Source organism: Grus americana, chromosome 2, assembly GCF_028858705.1.
Source record: "Grus americana isolate bGruAme1 chromosome 2, bGruAme1.mat, whole genome shotgun sequence".
In the NCBI taxonomy this organism is placed as follows: Eukaryota; Metazoa; Chordata; class Aves; order Gruiformes; family Gruidae; genus Grus; species Grus americana.
In genome coordinates this window covers 136543668-136553125 of record NC_072853.1, presented here as the reverse complement: position 1 = coordinate 136553125, position 9458 = coordinate 136543668, and positions in this window count along the sequence as shown.

Below are 9458 nucleotides of genomic sequence, written 5' to 3'. Positions count from 1 at the left end.
GGAAGGGGACAACATATACAGCTCTGACACACTGCAATTTCTGGAGTGTCTTAAGAATCCATATCAGGAAGTTTATTACTGAAGGCTCAAACTGAGAAGTCCTTGTAGGAAATAATGATTCTTGTCTTTCAAAATGAGATACTGCCTGTCTTATATAATCACCATGAGGATTAATTCAGCCATCTCCTACCTGCTTTGGGAATCTCAGAAGGATTAATAATAATTCATCATTTTTTAAACTCTGGTATACATTTTAACATGATGTTTGACAGGTTCATGTAATGTATGATTAATCAATTAGAAATTTTGTACATATGCACGACACTACATGAATATTCCTCTGATCTTTCTCCAACACACTTGTAGACACAGGGTTCTGTACGGTAGTTGGAAAAAAGGAAATCTCCTTTTCATTCAGCTCCCACTCATGAGCAGTTTCAAAAAGAAATAGCTTTGCACTCACTAATAAAAGAAAAAAAAACCAGGAAATCTATCTATCTATCTATCTATTAGGAAATCTGATATGTGCTACGCTTGCTAAATCCTCTTTTCAATGAAATGGATTAAGAGATGTTATAGAAAAATGTAAGTGAAAAACTGGGATAATAAACTGCATGCTTTAAAGAGAAGATAGGATTATACTTTCTGGAAAAAAGAGGTGTTCTTTGTACTGTGGAAGAAAAAGCAGTTCCATACATGCTTCAGAGCTTTATTCTGGACCTGAACTTTCTCCTAGTTTAATGTTGATACTTAAACTTGTCATGAGATGTCAATGGACAGAGCTTACTTACACTTTATTCTTTGGAATGTAGATGAAACTTTAGCTGACATTCACGACTGTATACCAGTGGGCAGAAATTGGATATGAAAAACTCTTATTGTATGACTTATCAGTCATAATCTACAAGTAAGATCCTAGATGAGAAAAGATGCATGAACTAGAAACATTCAAAATGGTTCTGGATCTAAAATATACTCAAAGGGGTTTTGATCCAGTGAACTAAAATCTGTACACTAGACCTTAAAAAACCAACAAAACCCAACCTCTTTCTATTGTGAGTCTTTACCCATTTCTATTTGGCGTGGATGGAGATGTAAAAGCAAACCACTCATCTGATACTAATTCTTGTATAATAGCTCAAGATGGCTGACCAAAGACCAGCTAATGGAGAAAGGAATGTAATTTGTTGACAAACACTTCAGTTAACATGTGCAAAGTGTATGCTTATGCATGCCAGTTTAGCGGCCTCAGTGGTCAATTTGAGGGAGAAAAGGAAATAGCAGTGAAATTAATCATACTGACGCCTGCTTGTCTGATATTTTTGGCATCTTGCAGAACATGAAGTACAGTGAAATTTGGCAAGAGAATCTGATTTTCAATGAAATCATCTATTTTGTAACATACTCTCCCCTATCTTATTATTCTTTGGCATGTAACACACTTGGAGATTAGAAGGTCATATTAAAATATTCATTAGTCACCTAAAAATGGTTACGGCATCTGACAAGGAAGAAATCAAGTCACAAAAATCCCTTCCAGGGCAGGCTGCGAAAGGCTGCACTTGGTGCCAAATGTGGGACTGGTCAGACCTATGTTTAGAAACCCATGATAAGTTCTAAACACAGTTTGATGAAAACCTGATGCAAGTCTCTCCTTTCCCTGTCATCCGCTGACATTAAACTGTGAAGTTGCCTGTGATGTCAGTTCTGAATTATTCCCTCTTGATTGCTGACTCAAAGGCTGGATGTTAATGGAGAACCAAGATTTTTAAGGTTCATCAGAGAAGGCATTAAAAATCTGAAAAATATGCATAACTCTCTGGCCGGAGTATACTCACATGGCTTTTCTGTGCTCTGTTAACTATTCTTTAACAATAATTTTGCAAGAGGGTTTTTTTTCCAAGGGCGGATTTCTTTTTGTTCTTGTCTTCTTGCTCTGTCCATGGAGAGGGACTATTGGCACGAACACAGAAATTCTTTGCCTGAGTTTGAGTGTTTAAGGGAAATTTCATGTGCGAAAGACACATCTACACTAATAAGAAAGCTTAAGAGGAATGTTAAAACCACTTTAGGGAACTTTGGAATATTTCAAATATAAGGAATAAGAGGAATAAGTCAACTGAAGCTTGAGATTTTGCTCTTGAATCAGCTCAGACAAAAATCACAAAAAAACACTGCAAAATAACCCCCTGGACCTGCAGACACACATGTGCTTAGCTTTAATTCAATGGGCTACTTGCTTGCTTAAAGTTTTTTAATCACCAGATCCAGGTTGGTGGTCCAGGTTTCACTTCTTCAAACAACCGAAGGGTGCCTTTGTCTCAGTCTGGTTCCCAGGGCAATTCTCTTACCTGAGAACATGCTGCTTTTAAAACCACTACGCTCCCTTTCTACCCAGGCTTTCTCTTGTCCTGTTATTGTCTCTGAATGATCTTCCTCTCTCCAGAGAAAAGTGACTTATCTGTCCCTCTTTTTTCCTGCCCTAGCTGGTTTTTACCACCAGTAAACAAACCCAATCTATCTGCACAGTAACTATTCCAATAAGCAGGTCAGCATTCAGCATGTGTAATTATTACAGGGCAGCTCCAAATCTGTTCATGTTCAACTCACACTTTTCAATTTTGGCATGCTTGCTTAATGCTGGAAGCATTTCAGAGATATTAGCTGGTTACACTTTCCAAGAAATCTGGTACAGTTAAAATAGTATAGTTTCCATTCAAAATAAACTTTTTTCCTTCCCCCATTCCTCCGTTATTAGAAGAGGTGGCACTCTGTGGAAGTTCTAATATGATGTGGTGTAATTTTGAAGGAAAGGTATCTCTTTACAACTTCTGAGAGTCACTTGGAAACTATTGCACACACTGTGATAGGGCAGTGATAAAGGAGAAAAGACATTGGAATAAAACTCAGAATGAGGAATCGGCCTTTGGAGGAATGTGCAGTGTTGAATGAGTGGGGGGAAGAGAAGAAACAGAGACACGCAAAGAAAACTACCAACTAGGAAATCAAATGCTAAATGAACTATGAGAATGAAACCAAATCTAGGGAATTATAACATGATGAGAAAAGAGAACAGGAAAAATATTCAAATGCTTGAAAAAAACAATAATCCAATTATGTACAAAAAGTGTAGAGGAGAAATACGGAGATAGAACAGAAGTTGTCAAACAGACATTAGAGAGCAACAGGAGCAGATGAATGGAGTGAAGCAGGAGGGAGTAAATTAAAACCAATGCACACAATCAGTTTAGAATTCAACTGTCTATCTGGTATTTATGGGAAAGCATCCACAAAGCTCATGGAATATATAGAATCCCATAGGGTTATTATCGTATTTCTTGGTGCTTGCACTAGTATTGTACATCTGCCCAGCAGAGCACAATAGTTTCAAAGAGAAGGAAACTGTCTGAGTGAACCATTACTGATTTTCAGCATGATGAGAAAGAGAGGCCAAACGTGGAACCTTTCCATCCTCCCTTCTCCCCAGACTCTGCATGTAAGCAAGATCCAAACCTCCCTGGCTAATGTTGGTAGAAGGAAACAAAACTTGACAAGCTTTTTTGTAAATGTTAAATTATCCTTGTTTTCCCATTATGCGGCTAACCGAGACTGAAACCTCATTTAACATCTTGAACATTTCATAACCTAAATTTCCAGTCCATCTCATGATGGAAGTAAAAATTAAACTACAACCTTTTGAGGTCATCTTGATCAAGGACAAGTTACTTCTTCACATTAGTCTGTGGTGGAGAAGAGCCTATATTGTTGGTATCACCCACTCAGCACAAATTTCAGTCCTTTGCGTGGCACAGCATTGCTTTTGGCAACAGTGCCCAAGCATGGGGCCGAGCTCCCCTGGCCAGGCTGCTCAGGCCCCTTTATAGTGCCTGTGGAAGCAGGAGTCAAGTGAGGGGTCCCAAGTCTTCCCGTGTCTGAGCTCTTCATCTCATGAGCCAGCCGCCCAACTCCAGGTCCATGCCAGTATGTGAGTCAACACACTACATGAGCAGTGCTCATGACTGCGGAGCTTGAGCCTGAGCCCTGCTCTGATACACCAGAAGGCATCCAAAGATGTCCTCCATCCCTGGTGGTTTATGTTCATTGAATGAAGCCATATGCACTTTTGACCATGAGGTCAAATGAGGTAATACTGAGTCAAAGCTATTGTAGAAAGACATGGTGAGACAAAGTTATCTGCTGGTGGAAATCCATTCAAACCAAAAATTACATCAACTGGAAATTGAGCTCAGGCTTTCAGTGTATTTCAGTCAGCTGCTGCAGAGCTGAACCATGGAGAGAGAGAGAGAGAGAGAGAGAGGGGAAAAAAAAAAAACAAAACACAACCAAGGTTTTCAACTTCTGGAAAAACAAGCTCTTTCTTAAACACTAAATGTAAAGCTTAATGAAGTCAAAATAAATCTTTTTAGTTATCAATCACCTCTGGATCAGAAAATCACCCAAATGTTCACTTACAGACCTTCTCTCAGATTTTCAAGACTCTGTTGTTGGATCTTTGAAACTTGTTATATCTAAACTCTGTGTAAACACATTCATTCTACTCGAATCCACTCTGCATTTTAGGTGTTTTGAGGGAGGGAAATGGGATAATATTATAGCACAATGATTTTCAGGTATATTTTTAGTTTACTTTTCTGACAGCAGTGTAATTTAGTGTAGTGGTGGGTCTGTGTCTGGATCTTTATTATTCACATCTATAAATGAAGGATACTGTTTAAATAAGACATAATTTACACCAAATATCTGAAACCCATGCTAACTTCAACATCACTGAAGAGATAAGTCTGCCTTTTAAAATTGTAATTGTTGTAATTCAGGAGAGTCTAAGTTGTATGCTTACATTCAGAATATTAGCAACTTTAGTCATCATTAGCAGCAGAGGAATGTTTTTGGGTTTGCTTTTGTGTTTTAATTTTATTGAATAGGCATAAGTATGAAGAAGTTGCACTGAATGATAGAATCAAGGGTTAGATATTTTAAGAATTGCAAATAATTTACAGTGTGTTCACACTGAATCATCCAGAATTCCAGAACTACAAGATATGATAATTTGTTCATAAACTGGGAAAGCAAATTCAAAGATGTACATTTCCACAGCAAGCCACAAGCTCTCCTGTTGTTCCGAAATGGCTTCAGAAAAAAGATACTGCTGGTGCACTTTACACCCGCTGAGGGCTCAAATGCAATGTTCTCATGCATCCAGGACCAAAATGGTTCTTCTTAAAATGGAGCAGACTGAAGACTTGGAAAAATGTTTCCATACTCAAGTCTAGTTGCAGATTTTAATATCATAGGCTAAGATTTCTAACTTTCTTGCCAAGAATGTATTTAAAAGCTGCAAAATATGCACTGAAAATCAACGCCAGATTATGGGCAGCTGGACTATTCTCAACGAAGAACAATGTTTAAGCCATCATTTACATCATAAACAAACCATGGCGGAAAATGTGTGCAGTCTTTCAATTTAGTCAAATGGGGAATCTAAAAATTTCCTTTGCAATCAGCTTGTTAGCTTACAGCCAGCTCATCTTGGGGGCTTCTGCACAGAAAAGGGCCTTTGGCACACAGATCAACCACTGTCCAAGCAAGAAGAAAGAAAGAAAGAAAGAAAGAAAGAAAGAAAGAAAGAAAGAAAGAGAAAGAAAGAGAGAGAGAGAGAGAGAAAGAAAGAAAGAAAGAAAGAAAGAAAGAAAGAAAGAAAGAAAGAAAGACAGACAATCTTTTATACAACTGTATCCCATTTCTAAGCCATTTCTCTGCCTGGTTTGTTCATTAAAGATCTAATGTAAGACATGTTGGATTCAGTGGATTTGCTGCTCACCTCCAAGGCTGCTGGATCACACCCCGCTCATCTTTTGTGCAGAGCACTGCTAATGACAGAAGAAGAAGGAAAAGCAAAGGTGCTAGCAATGCTGTGGCTGCTCATGTTACAGGAGAACAAAAAGAGGAATATGTGGTCTGTGCAGCTTTACTGAAACCTACCAAACTCACTGTTTCAATTACAACCTGGGCCAGATTCATGGTATTTTGAATCACGCTTTCTTACTGCTTGTTTCTTGCTGGCAGTTTGAAGTCCCACATGAGATTACCTTAACGTTCTTGTGTTGATAAACTAAACTGTGTAGTTGGAAATGCTTTCTGTATGGCACATCTGGCAAAGGGTGACCAGCTTGCTTCATCGTAGCTATACTGAAGTCTTAAAAATCAGGGGAAGGGTAGGCAGCGGGCTTTCATTTCCTGTTGTTGTTGTGGCACTTTTCAGCAAGGCTGGCTCCTAACGCCTTGGCACAAATGGTACAGCAGAAATGTTTCCATTTTTGATGTGCTTGAGCTAGCGTGTGTCGATACAAAGTACTGGTGGAGATTTTACTCGCTAGAAGCAAGTACTTCCTTAACTTTGCTGATTAAAGTCAAAAGTACCAAGTACCTGGCTGGCTCAGGGCCTGGAAGAGGAATGCCTGAGAGTCCTCTACTGAATTACACCTGTATCCCCTCCTGGTTACGGGTGACATAAGGGAGAAATCATAATTGCCCTGGGGAGACTCCAGCTGGCACAAGTATGTGGCATAAACAAGCTCATAAATAAAATGTGGTCTTTTCTTGCAGCCATGGTTAAGGCAGAGACACCTGAGAGACGGTATGGTACAGTACAGCACCATGATGGTCATCTCTTCAAGAGCTCAGTAATGTCTGACACATGTTGGAACAGTCTCTTGAGATTTATTACACAGGAGATGGAGGCTAGAATTCAGAATTTTCTTTAATGTATTCGACCTTCTGCCTGTTTGGTGGGTTTTTGGTCAGATTTCTAAGCTTTTTGTCTTCTGTGAGGGAGGCAGTAATGAAGTTTGAGAGCAGAGAGGTTGAACATCCAAGATTTTCTTCCAAGGCCAAGGGAAAGAGTTATGGCTCATCAGGGATGACTGTATCACTGTATGGACAATATGGCTATTATTTAATTAACAGTAAGCAAAATGGCTGGAATATAGCAATGAAGGAAAACGATCTGCGTTGAGATCCCAGGAGGCCATGTTCAGAGACTAAGGCTCCTGAACTAGCTTATTATAAGCTTCACCCCAGCTTGCATTACTGAGCCTTTGATGTAACAGCAAACCAGGTCCCTCTGAAAACTTCAGTCACTTTCTCTGTATCTCACCATCATGTGCTAGGCGTAGGCAAAAATGACAGTGAAAGAGCAGACTGCACTAGTGCAGAGCCCCATGGACTGTGGTATTGACAGGTGTTTATCAGCAACCCAATCTGGTAAAGAGTTCCTGAAAGTCTCTGCATTATGTGAAGGAATTAAGTTCTGCAGCAAAGAGATGCGTGCTCTAAGTCTAAAAAAAAGGAGGAGGAAAAAACAAATCTAAGCTGCTTCTCTGCATAGAATGTTTCCTCTCATGCCTTCAAATCAACAGCTAGCATAAAGAAAATACAAGCATGCTGATAATATATTGTCATGTCAGCTCCAGAAGGAAAGAACATTTATTTAGAGTTATTAAAGGTTTATTTAGCCCACAACCTTTTGCAGAATGAAAAACAAAAACTGGAAAAGTGTTATCTTTGTTAAACATTTTAACTGAAAAGAATCATGTCTTCACATATGAGTTCCTGCTAGAGCCAAGTTTACTGGAGCTGTACCATGACAGCCTCCCAGGGCTACTGAGGTGAGAAGGAAGGAGCTTCAGGAGCCTTTGACAGGAATTGTGAACAGTCTCTCGCTGGCCAAACGAAGGGAGAGATAACTCTTGAGCAGAAGCAGAGCGCCTGCTGTGCTGGCAGCAACCAGAATAGTGTATGTGAAAATCTCAGCAAGGGCTGCTTTTTCATTTATTTGCTCACCTATTACCACTACATCTCCCCAAACTCCCTGAAACACTGGTTCACTGTGTTCTCTAGACCTCTTATCATCATTGTATTTGATACAGCTACGCAATGGTGGGGACTCAGAGGAAAGGTTTTTGTGTGCAGACACAGTTTATTGAGCAATTCACAGGTAAATATGTTCCTTGAAATTTTACAGAAGCTATTACATAAAGTAAGTAAACTGATAGAAGACCTGATGTTTTGGGAGTGATTTTTGTTGCTCAGGGATAACTGCTTGGGATCCAAAATTGGAAAAAAAGTTGATTCCAAAGAGAGGAGGAATATGTGTGGTGATAAAACAAACTGGAAAAAAATCCCACATTAAATATATATGTATATATATTGTTTGAGAGAGTGCGAGTCTTTTGACTTATTAGGCTATTTCCACTTTCCTGAACAATTTCCTTAATATGCCAGAATGATTCACAAACATTTCCAAAGTGTCTGCCATTCTGCTTGTGATTGGCATTTTAATGTAGCCTTTTGCTCACGTGCATATAAATTCACACATAAATGCATATAAATTCTTTTAGATGTCAGTGCTAGAAATATGTACAATAGTATGATGTCTAGCTGGCAGTTTGTGTCACACAAAAAAAATGTAAAAAATATTTTTCTTAATGGAAAATATCAGTAAATGTACAGATATTGAATGTGACACTTAACATAGATGGCAGAGGTTTTTTGTTCTTCAAAATCAGTTTAAAAAACAAAACAAAACACAAAATGCCTTGTGAAAGTGCAGCAGCTCTTTCGAATTTGTAGCACTGTATTAAAACATTTGAATTTGAGTCTGGGTGGTATCACAAACGTATGTTTCGCATTGATTTCAAGTTTTAAATGCAAAATCCTTTGAAAGAGCCTGCCATACCCAGTGCCTAAAAGAATGGTTTGAAAGATCCTGATGTCAAGCCAGAATAAAACCAAATCTGAGGAAGTAAATCAGTGAGAGTAGAAATAAAAAGCATTACCATTGCAAGGCGATTTAGGTATAGTTGTATTTATCTGTGCATTTACAATGTCAGAGTTTATCTTGTTTATGCTAATCCTAGACAGGACTTGATCTCCCAGTGTCTGGACTATCAACAGAGTGGACAACAACCTATTGTTGTTACCAGAGTGTTCCCCACTGCCCACCACAGTGGAGCAATCAGCATTTCCTTTGATCCCATCCACTCAACACACCAGATATTACTGCCCCGCTGATTATCACCTGGCAAATTTGTCATCCTCCAGCGCTCCGAGGAAGGTGTAGCACGGACAGTGCACGTAACACCTGAAGCAAAGCACCGCATCACTTCTGTTCTCCAATGCATCTGCCTCCCTGAGGATTTTCTTTTCTTCAAAGACAATTAGCTGCCAATTATTTCATAATTTGGACATATCCCGGGCCATGCCAAGGTAAAGAAAAGCTTGCCAGCAAAGTTAGTGATTCACCTCTCTCTGCATCAGCAGCACATGAACCTGCTTTTTGTTTGACTGGAAGCTGTCTGGATTAAGCAAATGTGGTTTAACAGTGCCTTGTACTAACAGCTCAGTGCCAGTAACTGACTCCATCTTCTAGCTTTGTCTCA